This window comes from Camelus dromedarius, chromosome 1, assembly GCF_036321535.1.
Source record: "Camelus dromedarius isolate mCamDro1 chromosome 1, mCamDro1.pat, whole genome shotgun sequence".
Taxonomy (NCBI): domain Eukaryota; kingdom Metazoa; phylum Chordata; class Mammalia; order Artiodactyla; family Camelidae; genus Camelus; species Camelus dromedarius.
Genome location: NC_087436.1, coordinates 4,537,866 through 4,559,727, shown reverse-complemented (window position 1 = coordinate 4,559,727; position 21,862 = coordinate 4,537,866). Strand labels below are relative to the sequence as shown.

Genomic DNA, 21,862 nt, shown 5'->3' with positions numbered 1-21,862 from the left:
GCGCTGAGAATAAGGGCCCATCTACTGGCCTCAAATTAACAACCAGGATACCCTACTGCTCAGGAAATGTGGCTCCATCATTAAACTCCAGGAGGGAATTAAGCACAAAAGCCTTGTTTTTCATATGTTTAAAAAAAAACCAAACCTGAGAGAAGCACCCACTAGGTCCTCTGTCTGTTTCACAACAGAGGTCCTTACACCAGACCCAGCACCCAGCCAGGCCGAAATCTGTGACTAAAGAAGTATGAGTGTTTTAAGATTCAATTCCAAAGTGCAGATTTTTTAAGAGGGAACTTCAAAACAGACAGCCTCAGGAAAGGCAGAGTGTCCACACTCCAGCACACACCTACCGACCATTTTCAGAAACAGATGTCAAGAGGACAGCTTGACGTCCCTGGTAGACTGCAAGCTGAACGCTTTCATTCCTCAAAGGCTGCACAAATGTTCAGTACAAGTCCCTAAGTCAGGCTTGTAAACTGTGTTCTTTTCACTTGGCAGTAAAGGGCACTTACAGAACTTGCCCCTTCGATATATCAGGAAAGCGGGATGAAGCAGTGGAGGAGCTGGTGCGAAGGTCCAAGTCTCTCCAGCACTAAGTGGAGGGAAAGGACGCGGTTCCAGCGCCTCCAGGCATCACTCCTCCCTGCTTTCCCTTCTGTGCTGTGTTCAAGTCCTCGGACAAGATTTATTCCTGCGTCTCCAAGGCTCTGGTTTTTACTTCCCCGGTGTCACCCCCAACCTCCTTGGTAAATTCCAGGATGAGCTCCTGGAAGTTAAAGCTCAAGAATCCTTCGGCACTGAACACACTCGATGTCATTCATTCCTTTGCTTGTTCACGTTTCACTCTGTTCAGTAGATATCTAGGATGGTCTGCAACGTGTGGGCCATCCTTCCAGACGCCAAGGGCAGAGCAGCACGCAACGGGCATCACATCCCTCGTGGAGAGGACGGTCCAACAGGAAAGCTATTTCCGACGCACAGTTCGCGGTGTGACATGTGCGACAGCAGTGGCGCGTAGCTCTGGGAGGGCAAGTAGGGGCTGAAATCAGTCCCAGGAGGAAGAGACATCCAGCTGCATGGTGGCTGGGAGCCTCAGAAGACAGTCCCAGAGAGGCCGACGTGCTCGGAGGTGGGGACAGACCAGTCGTGGTCCAGGGGGTGGAATTCCCCGGGCCTGGCTGGGGCGTGTGGACAGTGGTGAGGGGTGGCACGGGCAGAGGCCAGGGCGTCCCTGGCAGGAGGGCCCTGCAGACCAGGCTCAACAAGCCTAAGCTCTAGGCCACGGGCCACCAACTGAGTGATGAAGAAGTGGGTCTGAGTAGAGCAGACTGGGACGCAGAATGAGAGGTGGTTGGCGCTGGACAGGGGGCTGGCCTTGGATGGGTGAGAACAGTGACCCAGGGGATGACAGAGTGGGTCATTTCTGGCTCTCTTCCCAGGGAGAAGCCACAGGCTTTGGCTCCTGAGGGGACCCGAGGGGACTTGAGGACTCTCCGTCTCAACACCAAAGCCAAGGCACAAGTCTGGGGCCATGGAGGGCAATTGAAATGGTCCAGGGTGCACCCCCCAGGCCTGGGGCTATTCGTGGTCACTCAGCCCAGATGCAGGCTCTCAGTGTGACCTGACACCTTGCAGGAGGGGACGCTTCACCTCTCCTACTGAAATCTCCTTCGGGAAGGCGTTTCTCATCCTCCCAAAGCCCAGACACGGGAACACTGATTGCAATTTACATCAATATATAAAAAACAAATTTCTTCTGTACAGCACAGGAAACTATATTCAGTATCTTGTAATGGCCTTTAATGAAAAAGAATATGAAAACAAATATATGTATGCATATGCGTGACTGGGACACTGCTGTACACCAGAAAGTGACACACTGTAACTGACTGTACTGCAATTTAAAAAAAAAATGTACATCACCAATTCGCAACAGACTGCACTTGTACATGAGTGTCAGTGTCTCCAGCTCTCTTCAAGAACAGTGGGGGGGTGCTTACTTTTTGTTACTAAGAGCCTAGACTGATAATCCTCCCAAAACAAGGAGGTCACCTCTAAAGCAGTGGAAACCTCAGATCTACGGACCAGAATGCCAGGAACCCCCATTCCCCTGAAAACAACTGCCTCACTGAAGCCACGGGATCAGACACGAATTACGTCTAACACATGACACTAAGTCATTGAAAATGAGGTGGTGTGATCCACACCTTTCTTGTGGGATTTAGGGGGCAATTCAGGGACAACTTTGTCATAGTAGCAAAGTTTAGTACACTCCATGGTAGGGAGATTTTAACTCTTAAGGATTATCATTTGTTTGATTGTCAAATTGTACAGCAAAATGTTTGCAGAATGTCTTGTAACTCATTAAGGAGCAAAACCTTTGAGACTATAAATCCTAACCATCTATGTTTTTAAAACTCTCCAATAGGATTATCAGTGAAATTTGAATACATGCAGTTACTATCTCTTCAAATTACGTATCATGACCACTTAGAGCAGGTCATGGAGATCATGAGGAAACCGGACCAATGTCTCAATATTTTGCTCCTGAAATGTATGAAATAACTTCCTGGGCTTTTCCTACCATCCCCATCACAGTATACAGCTGAAATAGTTCCTTCCAGAGACCAAGCCATTTACAAATATATGTACTGAAAATGTAATAATTACTATGAAAAGGGTGAAGGGAGAAATTACCTCTGTTACCCTATAAAAAGCCATTCCGTTTTTCCTGTTTTCCGGTGAATACTGGGTATTTCTGTAATGGGATGTGGCTCGTACTCAATTACAAATAGGGGGATATTTCGGGATAAAGTAGCAGTCACGCTAGGTCCCCGCCCCACACTCTCCCTCAGTCTGCACGTACACCGTGTCCTGGGAGGATTTATCACACACTTTTATCTATTGCGTCTCCACAACTCAGCAGGTCCAGCACTGTCCTCAAGTCTCTTCCAATCAAGCCACCTTTTCCCCCTACATCAGTCCCATAATTACTGTAGTGCCGTATTCCCTACAATACAGCCTATCTTTTTAACTAAGCGTGTATATTTTTTAGGATTGTTACAACTTTTGTTACTGCTCGTGTTGACTGGTTTCACCCCAACACACTTTCTTCCCATAAGTCCTTTTATTTCTAGTAGAGTTGAGCAGCAGAGCACACGTGGCTTTTAAGGGACACGTATATCGTGCTGTATCAGAAATGCCTGTATCACAATGATGTTTGATTTAAATTTACAAGTAAGGTTAAAAACCTACTTAACTATCTGGAAAAACATCCAAGAAGGTCACATTATCTTAGACTTCACGGCTTTTATTACGACTTAGTTAGTATACTCCGATGAGACTTGCAAAATGCAAGCAAATCCATGATGGGGAAACAACTGGGCTGGTAGATTTCAGGTAAGTGGCATAATGACACCGTAACCTTTTCGTTTTCTCTTCTTTTTCATTTTAGCCAGCCACAAAGTCCCGGAAGCACATCCCTGACTTGATGTGCCCGCAGCCACGCGTCCCCACTTCCTTCCCTCTTCTGCAAGGATGCATCTGGCAGACACGTGACGGTTGGCGCAGTACGATGGAGCCCTCGTGGTCTGCGGGGACCAGCTCACGCAAACGCAGCTGCGCTCTGAGGTCGTGGAGTCGGACCAGCAGGGAAGAGCTCCGTCAGGCCCCAGGACCGCAGGTCCGTGTCTGCCTCTCGCCCCTACCGTGTCCCAGCTCTGTGACGTCTCAGCCTGACTTCACCTGAACTTTCCGCACCTGGGAACAGGGATGCCAACAGCAACTATTTCATGTACGTGTTGTGATGGGAAACGTCGATAAACGTAAAACACTTAGGAAAGCAGCTGTTGCCCGTCTGCAGTGAGTAAATGTCAGCCATTACAGTCCCTCCTCAGCAGTTCAGGGATGTCGACCAGGCTCCTACACTTCATTAAGCTTCTGTTTCCTCACCCACGAAAGGGGAAAACGGTGGTGAAATGGGGATACATGAAGGATCAGAGAAAATAATATGCAAAGGCCATCACGCTCACAGAAGTCACTAAATAAATGACTGACAAGATTATTCTGCCTTCCCAGGAAGATCTGGGAACATCTGAAACCTGTGACACTCTCTTTCCATCACTTTTCAAAGCCAAGGGAGCTCATACATGGCAGGTGCTTGGTGCCCTGCAAATACAGAAAATGTTCTCCACCTGAAGAGCATGACAACACATCCAGAAAGGAATGCTTGTCAATAGTTAGGGTTCCTTTTATTGAATTATGAAATAATAGTGTTTACAGCCCAGCCCAGAGCACTGACGTTCTATTTTGGTTTCATCTTGTGTAATTCGATTAGCTAATAAGCTGCATGCCAAATTTCTTTAATAAAATATTAGAATAAAGAATTGAAGAACTATTCTAGATTCTAAATCTCTTTTTCCACTCATTAATCCAAACGTGTTATATCAAGCAAGTCTTTTGTCACCTGAATGCATACTGTTTTCTATAAATCCACATTATCCCCAATGTGGAAAATTTTTTGAACCAAATAAACTCTTAACAACCAAGCTGAAAGAGAAATTCTTTGCTATCTGATTTTCTTTTCCTAAAATGAGAGATTGACAAATAATTAGTATGTGTTATACAAAGACTCTTATCTCTAGTCACTGCTTTTGTAATTACCTGTTCTCCTCAAGGTCAAGTCAGTGTTAACCCTTCCATGGACTCACTTTCTCAAAGTTTATTGATCTTTGTAGAAGGGTTTAAGTGATGAGGAGGGAGAGGTGAGACACTTACTGGAATGTTAATTTCAGGATATTTGTGCAATCCAGGTGAAGCACCCAGAGTCTGAGTAGAATCGGGTTTCTAACAAGAGTAATTAAGGTAGGTTCTGGGACTGACTGTCACATCCGTGCAGCACCTGAAGTCACATGCTGAACACTGAGGAGACTGGTGGAGGAAAGCCAAATGATCTGGGCTCTAATCTGTCATATTTGGAAAGAAGATTCTAGAAGAAGATGCAAGAGTGACCCTGGAGTCTCCTAATCCAGCCCTTGGAGCTTTTCCCAAGATCCTTGAGGGAAAAAAAATGACCCCCAACTAAGAATCATGAAGGTTTGTCACCACTGCTGGAGACGGAACCTCATCCAACCTGCTCAAGAACAAATGAATCAAGACACGTTGGCCTGGCCACACAGAAAGACAGAGGAAGCCCAGGAGAGCGGTGAGAAATGTGCCAATGGTGGAGGCCCGGGCGGGGAGGAGCTGGGCACCGGGCCAACGGGGAGGCTCAGACGAAGCCACACCACCCCTAGAAGGACACTGGACACGCATGGGTGGGCAAACCATGGCCCGTGGGCCAAAGCCCGCCTCATGCCTGCTTCCTTCCAGCCCTTGTGCTAAGAATGGTCTTTCCAGGATGAAAGGCTGGAGAAAAATGTGAAGAATGTTTCCCAATGCAGGAGCACCGCATGAAACTCGAGTTTCAGTGCCCACAAATAAGGCCTCACTGGGACACAGCCAAGTTGCACCACAATGAGAAATGTGTATATATATATATATATATATTTGGTCTCTGCCCACCCGCTCCCTTTCCTAGTTGCCTAGCACCCTAGGAGTCTCCAGTGACGTGTCTTTTTGTGTGCCATTGAGGGGGCTGGGGGCTGGGGGCTCCCTGATGGCCCGAGCTGGGGTTAGAGGGTCGGAATCCTGTGTCCCAGCAAGTCTCCGGGGAGGGAAGGGGCTGGAGTTGCCCTGAACACTAATGGTCAAAATTTAATCAGTAGTGCTGACCTAATGAGGCCTCTATAGAAAACCCTGACCGGAGGGATTTCAGGGACCTCCTAGGGTGCTGAACACACGAAGGTGCCAGGAGGGTGGTGCACCCAGAGCGGGCTTGGGGGCTGGCGTGGGGGCTGCATCCTTCCCCCTAGTCCTTGCCCCCTGCGTCTCTTCCATCTGGCTGTTCTCGAATTGCATCCTTTTGTAATAAACAGGTAGGATGGTAAGTAAACTGTTTTCCTGAGTTCTGTGAGCTCCTCTGGCACATCCCTGAGCCCAGGGAGGGGCCGTGGGCACCTTCAGCTCACAGCTTGTTGTGGGAAGGACCAGGCATGGACCTGGGATTAGGATCCGAGGTGGGGGGCTGTCCTGTGGGACTGACCCATTCATCTGTGACTCTAGGAATATGGTCTCAGAACTGAACTCAGTGGTAGATGCCCGGCTAGAGGCGGGGAGCTGCTTGGTGAGGGAAACCACACGTCTGGTGTCAGGTGTTAAATGCTGACATAGAGGGAAACCGGGTTTTTACGTTTCCAGGCTCGTTCACTTACAGAAGGCTGCTGAGTTGGAAGGCCAACGAGACAGACCAGGCCAGCAAAGCCGAAATCACTTACTGTCTTGTCCTTCACAGACTCAGCTTGCTGACCTTCTAAGACGGCACATACATTACCTCACTTAATCTTTGCAGCAATCCTACAGGGAGTCTGCGTGTGTGTGTTTTACACAAGAAGAATCTAAAACACAGATTCAGAAACTTGTCTGCAGTCACTGCTTACGAGTGGCAGAAACAGGCAATGAACCCAGGCTTATCTGGCTATAAAGCCAGTGTTCTGGGGCGACTCTGAGAAATGGGGGGCCTTGTACATACCATCGTGATTACTCCTGAAATTCCTCTACCAATAAATACAACCTGGGAAAACAAAGATTAAATTTATCAGCTAAAATAGAAGGTCAGACTGTCGGGCCTGGGGGCTGAGGGAAAGTCCAGACGTTCCCGAAACACAGGTGTGGGAGACCCTCTCGGGAACCCCTTCTGCAAAATTTTACTTTGAGCCAAGGCCAGCCAAAAAAAAAAGCAAATTCCAAGACAATGCGTTCTGATTTTTCACATTACAAGTAGTTCAGGAGACGCCACGACCAGAAACGAGATTTGGCCTCTAAACGTGGACTTCACGGGTGTGTATTTGGATCTGCACAAAGCATGGGCTGAGAAGGCTGAGTTTGTCCCCGTTAGACCTGAGACCACAACCATATCCTTCAGTGCCGCCTCGTCTCTGACTGGCTGAAAACAGACAAGGTTAAAGAAATGTGCCTGCTCACAGTAAACGCAAACACGTTTTCTTCTTCGTTTCCGCATCTCTCATGTAAACGTCAACGCTAAGGCTCAGGCGTTTACAAGCAGGAGAGATGTCAGAGCTTATTTACAGCTGGTGGAACAAAAATCCAGATTTTTGTGACTTGGCCCAAGCCCCAGAGCTCCTGTGGCGTGGCGGTCAACGTGGGCAACTTGACCTTGGCCCAGAGCTCACCCCTACACTCTCATCACCCCCTCACCCGAAACGCAGGGAAACCTCTCTCCTTCTGTGGGCCCACCCCCCAAACTGCTGACTCTGCTTTGACCAGCAGGTCACAACTAGTTCCCCGAATTCCAGGTCCGCACATGATCAGTTGGGAGTTATCACACACACTGGGTTTCAGTCCGATCAGAGGCTTACGTTCCATGGACGTATCACACCAACACTAACACACACGGCAAAACTGCTTTAGCCATCTTCAGTTTCCAGACTATTTCCCCAGGCTCTTTTGCATGATTTGCTCATCGCCTTTTGTACTTTCTCAAGGAGTTATCTTTAGTCCTTTCTTAATTCTCTAAACATCTTTTCTGAATAGCCTTATTCATCAGCCTGTCTTTGCCACTTAATCGAAAAGTTATGGACGTTTCCAGCCTTAACCTAACCAACCACACAGATTACAAGCTATCCGACTTTAGACTTCCGGTGTGCAGTTTTACACTGAAATGGAAAGACAGGACTACCGGCTTGCAGCCATCTGGTGCAAACGCAGGCGATGTACAGGTATTAAGTCCTCACCACACAGTTCACTCTTACGCCTTTATCTCCCCCGAAGCTTCTGCACGTGCAGCCCAGACACAGATGCAAACAGCACAGAGCTGGAGAACGAAGTCATTTCCAAAACGTTTTCCCATATAGTTTCCTCTTTTCTGTTTTATTATTTCGTATTGGCTGTCCCACTTTTATTATTTTTGTCAATTATATTTTCCCTTCCTGTTTTATCATTCTTCGGCCTTTTTTGGAAGGGAAAACTCTCACTTGACCCAGAAATGGACGAGGTTCCCCAAGGTCATCTGAAAGTGGCTAAGACTGGACGTGAAGTCTTCAGCACAAGGTCCTGCCCGAGGGGAAGAGCCGTGCGAGCGGATGGAGGGATGGAAAGTTGTGGGGCAGGCAGGAAAGGGTGGTGCCTGAGATATTCCAGAATTACAGCCGGCGTCACGGGCAACTGACCAGGCATCGGGAGCAAGATTTTGCTGAGCTCTGCCTGGAAGGATAACACGGCCTCGCTGGGAAGATGTGAGTCTGGGGAAGGACGCTGACTTCTGTGCTGTGTACACATCTCTGGGACTGCTGGCCGGACAGCCAGGCAGGGACACATCTGACCACTGGAGTCCGCAATGCAGGAGCATAAAGCAGACAAGAGACGTGAACTCCTGGGCCCCCACACCGGGAGCCATTAAATCCAGGAGCTTAATTCAAGCTGCCTGGTGTTGAAGGGCTGGAGCCGAGAGGGAAGATGGCCCGACCAAGCGCCCCGGGAGGACGTCCTTCACTGAGACTGAAGAAGGGCCACATGACTCAGATGGAGAGGCAGACGTCAGGAAAACACGAGGGGAATGCAAACAGAAGCGGGCGTGTGCTCAAAAGCAGGTTTTTCTGGGGGCCTGAAGAGGGTACGGGGGTGTGCCTGTCGGCTGGGGCTGCCGCCACGCTGCACCAGAAACCGGGGGCCTAATGGCAGGGGCTCGTTTTCTCCCGGCCCTGGAGCTGCAGGGGGGCAGCACGAGCGAGTTTTGGTGAAAGCTCGCTCTCTCTCTCTTTTTATTTGTAACACCTTCATTGTGGCATGGCTCCTGTACAGTAAACTACACGTATTTCAGATGTACCATTTGATGGATTCTGATAGATGTCTGCACCCATGAAATCACCACCACAATGAAGATAGCCAACATTTCCATCACTTCCCAAGAGGTGCAAATTTAGAATTCCCAATTTATCCCTTTCCACCCCCTTTACCCCCTGATAACCATAACTTTGTTTTCTATGTCTGTGAGTCTGTTTCTGTTTTGTAAAAAAGTTCACTTGTGTCATTTTTTAGATTCACATTTAAATAGTATCATAGGTTTGCAGATGGCTACCTTCTCCTGGTGCCCTCGCATTGCAGAGAGAGAGAGAGAGACAGCCTTTAGCTTTCTGCTGTCTCCTTCCATAAGGGCCCTAATCCCATCCTGAGGGCCCCACCCTTGTGACCTCACCTAAACAGAATATTTCCTAAAAAAGTCCCTTTGTGTTCTATAGCATTAGTCATGAGACATTAGAATGCCTAAAATTTAAGTCCAACAATGCTGAGACTTGATGAGGATGGGGAACAACCAGAATTTTCCATAAACTGTTGGTGAGAAAGTAAAAAGGAACAACCCCTTCTGGAAAGCAGTCTGGTGGTTTCTTAAAATGTGAACGCATCCTGCTATGCTGCCCAGCGTTCCACTTCTAGGTAAATACCCAAGAGAAAGGTCAGACAAAGACCTGAATGCAAACACGCATAGCAGCTTTACTTGTAATTACTGAAACCTGGAAACTATTCAGATGTCTTTGATAATGTGAATGAATGAAAAAGAAGTTGTTTTAGCCTTACATGGAAGGACCGTTATCCAGCAGGTGTGGGCAACCAAGAGGATAACCCCTCAAAGTCATCATCGGAGTGAACGGGACCACATACAAGCATCCACACCGTGACATTACTTTTATCTAAAGCCTAGACACAAGTCTGCGAGTCCAGATGGCAGAATGGCAACCGCCCGGGGACAGAAGAGGGACACTGACTGGAAATGGACATAGGAAAACTTCTAGGGGAGATAGGGATGGTCTTTCTCTCGACCATGGTGGTGGTTTCACAGGTGAACACACCTGTCACATCTTCTCCAACTGCATATTTTATGTATTTGAGGTTTATTGTACACAACATTATACCTTAGCCAAGTCATTAAAAAAAACCCTCAGTGGAAGGCTAAAGAACCCTAAATTCCAAAAGAGACAAACAAATAACGAGCCCTAGGAGGGAAGAGATGTGGGCATTTGCATCCCAGATGAAGCGGAGGCAGGAGACAGTCGCCCACAGTCAGGTCACGAGAGGCCGGATGAGCGTGCGTCGAACTTCTAGCTGCTGCGTGACAGAGAAGAACCCCCCGGGGAGCCCCTCGGCTGAGACTGACTCACCTTCCAGGCTTGCAGCCCAATGTAGGGGTGTGCTCCACAACACACACCTGACAGGTGACACGTGAAAGGGAACAAGAAAGGGACCCAGGGGCAAGAGAGAACCGTCAACAGAAACAGACCAAGGCATGGCCCAGATGTTGCTATCAGACAGGAATGTGAAAACAGCTGTGGTTAAACACAGTAAAGAAACCAGTGTATAGTTCAATAGCAGGCCTAAGTAGTAAGCTTCCATGATGAAATAGCATGTAAAAAAAAAAAAAAAAAAAGGAACCACTGGAGACACAGAAAATGCAATATCAGAAATAAGAAAGGAACTCCATTTAACATCAGAGGAAAGGATCAGTGAACATTAAGTCAGGTTAACTGAAATAACCCCAGCAAAAACACAAAGAGAATAAAAAGTGATAAATAGAAAAGCATCTGAAAACTGCAGAACATCAAAAGGTCTCACATACACGTATTTAGAGTTCAGAAAAAAAGGAGGAAATGGAAGCAGAAAAACATTTGAACTGATAATGGCTCTGAAGATTCCATATTTGATGAGAGCATTGCACACATATCCAAGAAGTTCCTTAAACCCCACCCATGATAAATGCAAAGAAAACATTCCTAAACATTACAATCATGACAACTTTAGACTGGCGGAAAATTTAAAGATACTTTGTTTATTTTAACTGAATATCTATCATCTGTATTAAAAGTATTAATTTTTTCTTGCTTTATGTATTTTATTTGGAAGCTTATAGACCACTGAAACCTAACTCTAAAAACTCATTATGCTCTAGAGTCTAATTTGACTGTTGTAAAAACAAACGCTATGAGTCACATGCAAAGTCTTTTACAAACCATCAGAAAAATGTGTATATAAGCCAAAAAGGCAGTAAAGCACAGTTTTTAAGAAGATGGACCCTGCGGGCTCAGAACACTGGTTCCTCCAATAACTCAGTGGATGACACTGAGGCAGATTACTTTTCCACCCTTGACTTTGTTTCTCATTTTCAGATTAAATGACAAGGGCGTGACACTTCTCAAGTTGTTCAGTAGAGGCAGCTCAGTTTTAACAAGGCTTGGAACACAGTATGTCCTGAATGGATGCTATCATTACCTGAAACTGGGTGTAAATTATTCCAGCATCTTAATGTTGTTTTGCTCAAAGCTTGGTCAGCAAAACAGTAGGTGTCTAAGTGCGCAAAGGCCCACACACTCCTGGGGATGTGCCCTGAGACCCTTCCACGGGACGAGCAGGTAAGAACCATTTTCCTAACGGTACTCAGATGTGATGTGTGCTGTGTGCACTCATGCTCTGGGAACCACGCAGTGCGGCTGTCCACCTGCAGCAACGCAGACGGACCTGGAGGTGATCACGCTAAGCGAGGGGGGTCAGGCACAGAAAGCCAAGTATCATATGACATCACTCATGTGTAGAATCTAAAATATGACACAAATGAACTTATTTACAAAACAGAAATAGACTCACAGACACAGAAAACAACCTTATGGTTACCAAGGGGAAGGGGAGGGGGAGGGATAAATTAGAAGTTTGGAATTAGCAGATACAAACTACTGTATATAAAATAAATAAACTAGGTCCTACTGTAGAGCAGAGGGAACTAAATTCAATCTCTTATAATAGCCTGTAATGAAAAAGAATTTATCTGTATAACTGGATCATTATGCTGTACACCAGAAGCTAATACAACATTGTCAGTCAAATAGACTTCAATTTTTAAAAGTAATTATCGATAAAAATAAGTAAGTAACTAAACAGATTTTGCTCGGGTTTGACAGCCTAAGATAATGAAGGCCACAACACGCTGGTGAGGGAAAATGGTCTGACCACCCGAGTTTCTCCTTTAGCGATGAAGAAAACTAACCAGGCACAGAAAGTGCGAACAAACAGCTCTGTCTGGGACCTTCTCTCTCTTCTTTTGACCCTCGTCTTCCTCTCTGAGCATGACGTTGCTGCCCAGGGCACCCTGCTTGTAGCACTGAAAACAGAGGCAACCTAATAAAAGTGACTTTCGCCATTGGACACACAGGCCGTGCTGTGATTCTGGGTGAAACAGTTATTCCGTGGCCTCCCAGAGATACCGTCCAGATGGCTGCCCCCAAAATGGGGGCAGGACCCCCTGGGGGGCAGGACCAGGGGAGAGGAACTTTAATGGATGGCGTCCTTGCGATGGCCGTGATGTATGACCTCCCTGCTCCTGGGCAAGCCAGCAGGTGAGCTGCAGGTGACACCCCGGCCTAAGCCAGGGGAAGGTCTGACAGCCTCAAAGGGCAAGGGGAAAAGGTGGGGGGAGACAGCACTTCCGGTCGGGTGACATGCTACCCAACAGACTATCAAGAAACAGCACGGCTCTCACATACCGCCACTGAAAACCTCTTAGCATGAGACGACACATCAGGGGCTTAAGAATATTACTCTGAGCAGTCACCACCGAAAAGAACCAGAAATAGATCCTGCAGCACATTAAATTGTTCCTTGGAGTAGAGATGAACAAAGAGGAAAGTTAATTAATCATCATTAGGGGCTGCAAATATTTTAAGACATAGGAAAAAATGAAATTTTACCCAGAGTGTTCACTGGGAAGACAGCTTTTGCTAACCACATTTGGAAATGTGCACTGAGAATCCAGGGCAAGAGGATCCTGCTTCAACTCTGGACACATCAAGTCTTGACAGTGTTAGTGTTTATCCAAGTATTTCCCACGTGACATTTGTAATTCTCTGAATGCTGTACTGATTAAGTTTTAAATTCACAAATATACAACCTAAAAGTTCATATTATACTAATGAAACATTGGAATGTTTTGTCCTATGTTTAATTGACTTAATACAAACTTTAAAAAATAATTTAACTACTTAGAGCACACATTAAGCTGCAAAATGACTAAACATTGAGCATAAGCAGCTAACAATTTCAGTGTAGACATATAAAATTAGACCAGCAACGTAACAAAACTCCTCTAATGAAAATGCACGGTATTAACGTTCCAGGGTTTGTCAACAGCATGGATGGAAACACCAGCCCTAAAGTAAGGAGTCAAACGATGTCCTTGTTGAGTCTGGAAATGCACGTGTAACTCTGAGTGGTCTGAACTGACCCACGAAGGTCTAATTAAAAGTGATGCAGACCCCACACAGCCTTTCCCCCAAACTCAAAAAATCAAAAGGGCTGCTCATCACCTGATAAAGAAAGGCTCAGCTGACGCCCTGGCCTTGTGATCTAACCCCTTTTACCTTAAATCTTTTTATAAACGCTCCCTCCCCACCACCGCCGGCTGCTCCAAGCGGCTGGATCACGTGACACGGGTCCTGCGCGCTCACGACCCGCGGAGCAGTTCTGGTGAACAGACTGGGGGCTGAACAGGAACAGAATGTCGTCCCCAGGGGACAGCAGACAATTCAGAGAGCAGGGACAGCGGAGGAGTACGGGGATGGTTCTGAGAAGTGGAGCCCTGTGTGCTGCTGTGAGGAGGCGCAGGTTCGCGCCTCGCAAGGATGGAGATGGGGGGGGGGCCGTCAGGACAAGGGGGGGGCCTGGTGATCCCAGAAAGAACAGAGCAAACCGCGGCTGGCGGGGAACTGGTGCTGCCCTTTGAGCTCCATGTGCTAGTCGTGCGCACACACTCAGACACACTTACATACTCATACACACACACCCACAAATACACACTCACATACTGACACATGCACAATCACGTACATGCATACACACTCACACATACACTCACGCACTCACAATACATTCACACTCATAGACTCACTAACACACATACACACTCACATACTCACTGACACATGCACACACATACACCCATATGCACTACACACATGCACACACACACTCAAACTCATACACACTCAAATTCATACACACTCACATACACTTATACACACATACACACTCACAATATACACATATACACTCACACTCATACACACTCACACACTCACCTGCTTCCTACCCTGCCCCTTACCTTCTCTCTGCCTAGAACATTCTTTCCAGTATTCTCTGTATTTAAATGCTACAGCTTCTGCAAAGTCCAGCATTCTGGTGCTGTCTCAGACCTGAGCTCAGTGCTAAGAAAGCCTTCTCCAACGCGGCCCTCCTGTGGCCCGGGCCTCAGGCTCTTGAGAACTTAGTAAACCTGCACCACGGGTATTAAGCTCATTGTTAAGGGCTGCCGTGTGTAACTCTGAGACTATTTCTGGGTCCTGCTATCTCCACACACAGGCTTTAAACTCCCCCAAGGGAGGGAATGCCATGAACTTGTTGTCTCTTCCTCCGTGACTAGCATGATTCATGATAAACCTCGCTGTGAGAACTAGAAAAACTGAGCACCCTCTGAAAAGAGTCTCATAGAATATAAAGTCACCCGAAGCTTTCAAAAATCACAAATTCCAAAACATGTTCCTGTAATTCTTGGTATTATTGCCAGACACAGCGGCGATAACAGCATTTTTATTCGGTGTGGGAACAGCACACTGACTGCTGGGGGAGGAAGAAGTTCAATGGCAAGTACGTGGCTGGACCCGCAGAACCACCCTGCTCCTGCCCTGTTTCTTCTCAGCTCCTCAGGAAAATAGGACTAAACTGGCAAAAGCAAGACGAACATCAAAACAGCAAATTTAAGGCCCACGGTAAAGTATGAGGTTAAATCTTTTAAATGAGTTTAAATCCATCAATTTGGCTAAATTTCACCACCAAGGACTGAAAGCATTTCTGGATGAGATAAAGGCAGAGGTAAAATCATTAAAATACTACAATGAAGAGAGGTGTTGATAGAGAACAAGGAATCCCACCATGGTCTCAATTTTTCAAAAAAGAGAAGAAGGTGGATTCCACCAGCTTCAGCCTAGACAGCTTGACACTGATTCCAGGCACGGTCCCCAAGAGACTGCCACAGTGATGGTACCCAAGCTCTAACATGCGACATGCTGCTGCCTCCAAGCTATGCAAGGTCACCAGGAACCGACCCCTCCAATCTAACCTACTGTTACTTCCTTCTGTTTTTGCAGGGTTCCTGATAGCCATTCTGCAGAAAGCGGAAATGCATTTCAGCAAGGAATGTGACCAAGCCTGTCACAGTATCCTCCCGGGCCACACGGAGGAATGTAAACTCTGAGGAAAGAGAGCTACCTGGCTAGGAACAGCCCTGGAAAGAGGACTAACTCATGGGCTCGGGCAGAGCAAGGGCAAGGCATCTAGGGTGACGCTAGACGTCCCTCTGGTTCACAATTCTGCACCGCGATCTGGATGAAGATAGTGACTGTATCCTGATCCAATCCGCTAATGCCCCTTGATGGGGAAAAATGCCTAATCCGTATCAGGAAATCAGAATCCCAAAATACCCTGACCTTCTGGAACAGCAGGCGAGCTAAAGATAAAAATTAAACTTAATGGCAGTAAGTATTTTTTAAAAGTCCCGAATCTAGTGATCCAATGCACAAATAGAGGAGTGTATTTGCAGAAGAGTATGCAAAAAGGTGCGTGCTCAATGGATGCGAAAAGCAGTGGGGGGACAGGTTAGATTTCAGGATGACTCACCACCTCACACCCAGAGGAGCTCACGCGGCCTGTCCAGTGACCTGCGCCCACCCATCTTTGCTCAGCCCTGAGGACCACACTTTCAGAAACCCGGGAGGGCATCCACGGGAGAAATGCCCTGCTGAGAGAGTTTCAAACTATGTCAACAAAGGATGGGTTAAAAGGACTGAATATGACCACAAAGACCACAGGCATACTGCTGTCCTATAATAAAAAGCCTTCTGTATACATCCCTTAAGAGGTAAAAATTGGGATATGAATATTCTAGAAACAAATAGCATAGTTCAATATGAGAAAAGATTCTTATGCTCAGATCAGGTCAAATCAACAAACGTCTCCTACATTCAAGCTGAATCTTGATAAATAACTTGCCTAAACTGACCTCAATATTCTCCTTGAATCGGACATAAGGTCATCTGCTAGGAATGAAAAGGAGAAAGATAATGTGGACTGGAAAATCCGGAAAAATCTGGAACGTGGACTGCGGAGAATTGGAGAGAGATTATCCAAGAGGAAATAAGTAGCTTCGGAGCCCTGTTCACGTCCCTGGAGCTGAAGCAGAGTGCATCAGGTTCTGGGAAGAGATGGAGGGCTTGGAGCAGAGCCGGCGCTGCCCAGAGTAAGCGTGGCGAGCAAGAGAGGGAGACAGAGAAAGTCCGGGCCCAGGAGCAACAGCAGGAGAGGCGGGGTGCGGCGGTGCCCAGGGAGGGGCTTACCGGCAGGACAGGAGGTTGGGGTCAGAAAGGGAACATGCAAGTCTCAGCTTTTCAGAAGGCCAGCTGAGTGAATGGCAGTGGATTCCCCGAGGGGAGAAGGCAGGCTGAGGTCCTGGGGGAGCCCACGGGCTGATGCTGAATGAGGTCCCGAACAGTGACAGCTGATCAAAGTGCAGACAGAAAGTCCTCCACCCGGTCACACTCCCAGGGAAAGTGGACTATTCAGGAGGTGGACGGGCACTGGTAACGGGGACGGGGAACGTGAGTGCAGGGTGTAGACCTAGAAAGACAAAGGGTCACAGGGTGATGCTGAAGGAAGCAACAGTTGGAAGCAGCTCTGAACAGGCTGCAAGCCTTATGGGAAAAGGCACAGAAGTGTCTGTGTGCGACAAAGGCTGCAGCTGTCCCCGGAGGCTCACGGCTGGCCCATCACTGGAGATGGTGTTCTTGAACAGAATAACCTGCAGCACCAAGACATCCAAACTTAAGTCAAGGAGGGAGGGCGGGGCTTGCTGGAAGAGCATGTGCTTAGCATGCATGAAGTCCTGGGTTCAATCCCCGGTACCTCCAGTAAGTAAATAAACAAACAAACTTAACTACTTCACCCATCAAAAAAAGGAAAAAAATTAATTTTTTTAATTTTAAAAATATAAGCCATTTTTTTAAAAAAAGGAAAACATTTTTTTAAAAAAACACGTCAATAATTCCAGAGACAGCACAGTGAGGCTCCCCAGAAGCCCACGAGGCCCCAGGTCCCAGCAGCCGAGGCTGCCCTCCCCCCCAGGGACAGCTGAGTGTGGTGGCAGCACAGACACCGGAGCATGTGTTTCTAACTGCGGTGAAAGGGGACACACAGTTACGTCACACCCGCAAAAAGTTCAGGACTAGGAAGCTCTCCTTGGTTCCAAAGGCCTGAGTCCCTTCCCAGGGTGCTCCCTCCCAAAGGCCGGGTGTTCTGTGTCTTCTTGCAGATTCCTCCTGGGGTGAGGAGGGGGCGGGATGTGCCACTTAACCTGAGTTGCGCTGATTTTTCTGAGGGAGGGTTCATTTTAATGCAGAGATTGCGGATGGCCAGCAAGCATTCCAGGTAGGCAAGTCCGAGCAGCAGAGAATCACACTGTCATGGTGGGGAGTCAGGCCCCAGGGCCCCCTCGGGGTGTGTAAGGTGGTCCCTCTCTCCCGCTGCTGTCCCGGCCTGAAGCTCCTCACTCCCGGTGAATGATTCCAATCAGACCCTGTAAGCCTCAAGGCTTATGTAAGGAGGATGAGCCTGCAGGCCTGCACTCAGGGGAGAGAAACATGAAATAGGTCAGACACGTCCAAACTGCTTGAGAAAAACAAAAGCAAATGGAATTCGGGATAGCCCCAAAATGACTCCAGTGCCAAAGAAGTCAACTAATCTATGGGCAACAAATATATCATCTAAAGACCTAACAACTGCCAGAAGCTCCTCCTGTATCAAGATGGAGGTACCCAACCAAAACAGACACCTAACGAATGCTTAGCATATAGTTCTAGATGGCCTAGAAACTAAAAAACCATTGGAATTACTGATATTTTAGAAGGAAGTGTATCTGCTTCTACAAATATGCAGAGAAGGAATCAAGAGCAGTGTTCAAGGTTAAATCACCTGGGTAAATATTTCTAATTAAGTGGGATAAAAAAATCAATGACATAAAAGTTATACATCCTAGCAAATAAGAGAAAACTGAGCAACTTCCTGGCAAATCTGACATTTATAATGAAAATAACAATTCGAGTTATCACTTCCTTAGTTTTTATTAGTACGATGATAATTTTAAAAGTTTTTTTTCCAAATAATGCCTTACAGCGTTATCACTTAATAAGCCACAGTTATAAGAAATATGAGGACCAAATCTTGTGAAGCTACAGTACCCCCTGTATTCTCATAAATGTCAGAAACCTATCTTGGACATGTTATTTTATACCTGGATATCTAGAAAGAGGGCCTTTGAGGGGCCATTTATATTCATACACTGTGAAACATCACACAAAGCATAAGTACTTTCTGTTTGTGTTGGGTTTCAAAGAGAGAAAGGTAAAATCCTTATTTTGTATGCCATAGATCTTACGGCGCAAGAAGAGAAAGAAGGTACCCATCTATTCATTACAGATTTCTATTAAATAAACTTCAACATCTTGAGTTTCCTGACTGATACATTTAAAAACATACAAGTGGGTCTGTTTTATGTGAGATGTTTAATTACTGTAACAGTATTTAATCATTTTAGAATTTTTTCTAGTATTTATGTAAAAAGCTTACTTGTTTTGACTTGGAAAAGGATATATTTTAACTCTGCAGTTCTTATTTTTCTGTTGGGTCAAAAATATTGGATATCTGAGGACCCTGGGCTATCTCCTTAAAAATGCAGTGACTCAAATGTTTAGACACAATTTCAGGGACCCCCTGAAGCAATCCACAGACAGCTGTTCAATCTGAACAGAGAGTACAGACTACTGCCATTGAAAAGCATAAAATTTACTTGCCTTTTTGACAAATTAATGTTTGCTTTGAAATTTTAGACATTCATATTTTGTTACATTGCTGCTATTGATTTTTACCACTCTTCATAATATACCTTCATAAAGTACCTGAAATGACTTCTGCAGAAAAAAAAATAGCATAGCCATTTTAAGAAAAGCAACAGATTATTTCTACACTAGGAACCAAGATGTGAAAATCTATACCATTACTGAACGCTCCAGCGTCTACCTACGCCTAACCAGAGGGTTAAAGATATTCTTGTCAAGACCAGCTCCAGTAAGTAGGCAAACCTTCAGTGAAATCACCTTAGGACTGACCTTGAAAAATCACTACCAATATGTTTTAAGTGAAGGTCTAATTTAAAACTATATATATGACCTGTGCTATTTAAAATTCAGAGGGATTTGCAGTCTGTTGGAAACCAAGATGCCTCAGCCACAATTGACGCCTTCCACCTTCTGGTTTACTTCAGAAGATATAAACTATTTATCAAGTGCAAAATGAAGGAACCACCGTGTGAAACAAGCGAGCAAAAGAAAGACTCCTGAAATCGCACGACCGCATGGCAACGCAGCCCCCACACAGAGGCCACCGCGAGGCTGCCGAGCCCTCGCAGGGCGGCTCCGGGCACCGACCCGGCCCGCAGAGACCGCGGCGACCCCCGGCTCACCGATCCTCAAAGTGCTGCAGTCCTCGGGGGACGGAAGTCAGACCGCCAATCGGTAATTAACGCGCGCGCACACCCGCCTGCACACCCGCACACGCGTGCACACTCACTCTCACGCCTCGGGCAAACCCCGGGCGGCGCCCCCGGAAGGCTGCCCGCGCTGAGCGACCCTGTGATCGCAGCCCTCTGCTCCCGAGGAGGGAGAATCGCTCACCCAAGCAGCCGCCGGCGGCACGAAGTTGCGGAGGAGCCGGAGCGGCCTCAGTCCCCGCGGGCTCTGAGGTCCAGGCGACCCCGGCGCCCCGACTTCCCGAGGAGGCGATGCTGCCCGGCGCCCCGGCCGTGGGAGAGCAGCGCGCGGCGCCCCCCGCGTCCTCACGCTCGCGCCCCGCGAGCGCAGACGCCAGCGCGGCCAGCCCTCCGCCCTCGGCCGCCGCGGGGCCCCCGGGCCGTGAGCTGCCCCGGGCGCCGTCTGCTTTGCTCCCTCGCTCCTCCCCGGCGTGGGAACCGGGCCCGGCCCCCGGGGCTGGGCAGCTGGGAGCGCAAGAAGGCTTCCGGTGCGGGGAGGGAGGAGGACCGGCCCAGGACTGGGGGCGCTCACCCGGGAGACACGACCCGGGGCGGGGACACGGCGACCACTTACTCGGTGGCTTCCCGGACCTCGGGGCTTCGTTCCCGGATCGCCGGCAGCTCCGGGGCGCGCCTCGCACAGCCGCACCGAGAGCGCACAAAGAGTGGGCTTTGGGGGCGGGAGAGGGGACCCTGCCGTGGCACCTGCGGGTCCCTGCGCCGGTGCACCCACCGCCCGCGCGGCCGCGGCGCTTAAGTCCGGTCTCCTGGCTCAACAGGCGGGGTGGGGCGCACAGCAAACCGGATTCCCCGCGCTGCGCCCCAGCGCTCAATCAGCTCTGCCCGGGCTCTGCCTGTGCCTCCGGATCTCTCTCTCTCTCATGGCCCGGAGAATCCCTTGCAGCGCCTCTCCCAGATGCCTTCGACTTCTCCTCGGAACCCCTCCCCTCCCCTGCAACAAAGACTGAAAAAGAAAGTAGCTGCTGAAGCGCACCGTGGGGAGGTCACTGGGGGCAGCTCGCAGCGCGCCTTCCCCAGCAGGTGTCGGTCTCCCGGGGCGGCTCCCCGCTTTCTGGCGCAGCCAGAGTGGAAACCTGCGCGTGGAAAAGCAGCTCGGCGCCGAGTCCCCGCCACTACGACCGGACCAGGGCAGGGTACCCAGTCCTCCAAACGCCCGCCCGACCGCCGTGACTGGGTGCAGTCAGAGGGGAGACGGGGACAAAGGAAGAGAAAGCGGGAAAATAAAAAAAAGGGAGGGAACTCAACGAAAATTTGACCCACTTAAAAAAAAAAAGTTTTCCAGTATACACTGGTCCGGAAAAGCTAGTTTTCCGTGGTTAAAAACTTCACCTGGGAGAAACGGGAAACTGATGTCTGCATGGATGGTTTTCTTCTCTTGGTTTCCAATCTACTCCTTTGCAAATGCAGTTGTGTGGTTGCAGGGCAGTTACATCTTTCCAGTAAGATCCTGATTCTGTCACTTGGTTCAGTGCATTTAGTTCTGTGGTTGGGTGTGCGGGGTGTGTGTGTGTGTGTGTGTGTGTGTGTGTGTGTGTGTGTGTGTGTGTGTGTGTGTGTGTAGAAACAGAGAAGTAAGTTCTGATATGTTTGGAAGCACCTTCCTGACTTAAAAGAAAAAAACACATGCGTTACTCTCTTTCATTGTGATTTCATAACTAATCATGAGTGTTATGTGCTCTCTCTTCAAGCCCAGGGACTTTGAGACAAAATGTTCATGGTTATCTCCAATTCTTGTATTTCTCCCTAAACCTTCCACATAATCCCATCCTATTTTAGAATCATCACATCTGCACATTTTTCTCCCAGCCTTGACAACTAATGCTCTGCACATGTCAGAAGAAGCAGAAAAAAAAGACATTTAAGTTTAAAAAAAAAAAGGTGTTTAACTAAACATTGCCTTAGTATTAGGCAAAAGCGCAGAGCTACGAATTTGCATTTTTGGTTCTGCCCTCTCAGGAGCCTTCTCTTTCTCTACTCCCAGCACTTGATAATCTGTTAGATCAAAAGGTCGTTTGTCCTCAGAGTACTTAGAATTTAAGGCCTCAAAAAAAAAAAAAA

At 47.8% G+C, this 21,862-nt stretch overlaps 1 protein-coding gene across 4 annotated transcripts in view; it reads right to left on the bottom strand.

The window, feature by feature from the left end:
* Positions 1–21,357, bottom strand: part of GUCY1A1 (guanylate cyclase 1 soluble subunit alpha 1) — a 54,055-nt gene extending 32,698 nt beyond the window's left edge. Inside the window, exon 1 of one of the 4 annotated variants that reach the window (XM_031463696.2) lies at positions 21,134–21,357. The gene's annotated coding sequence lies outside the window, so the exon portion shown is untranslated. Of the gene's footprint in view, positions 1–19,717; positions 19,834–19,928; positions 20,185–20,357; positions 20,795–21,133 lie in introns of those variants that run through there. The other 3 variants (XM_031463694.2, XM_031463695.2, XM_064485442.1) reach the window with 3 other exon arrangements.
* Positions 21,358–21,862: the final 505 nt, after the last annotated feature.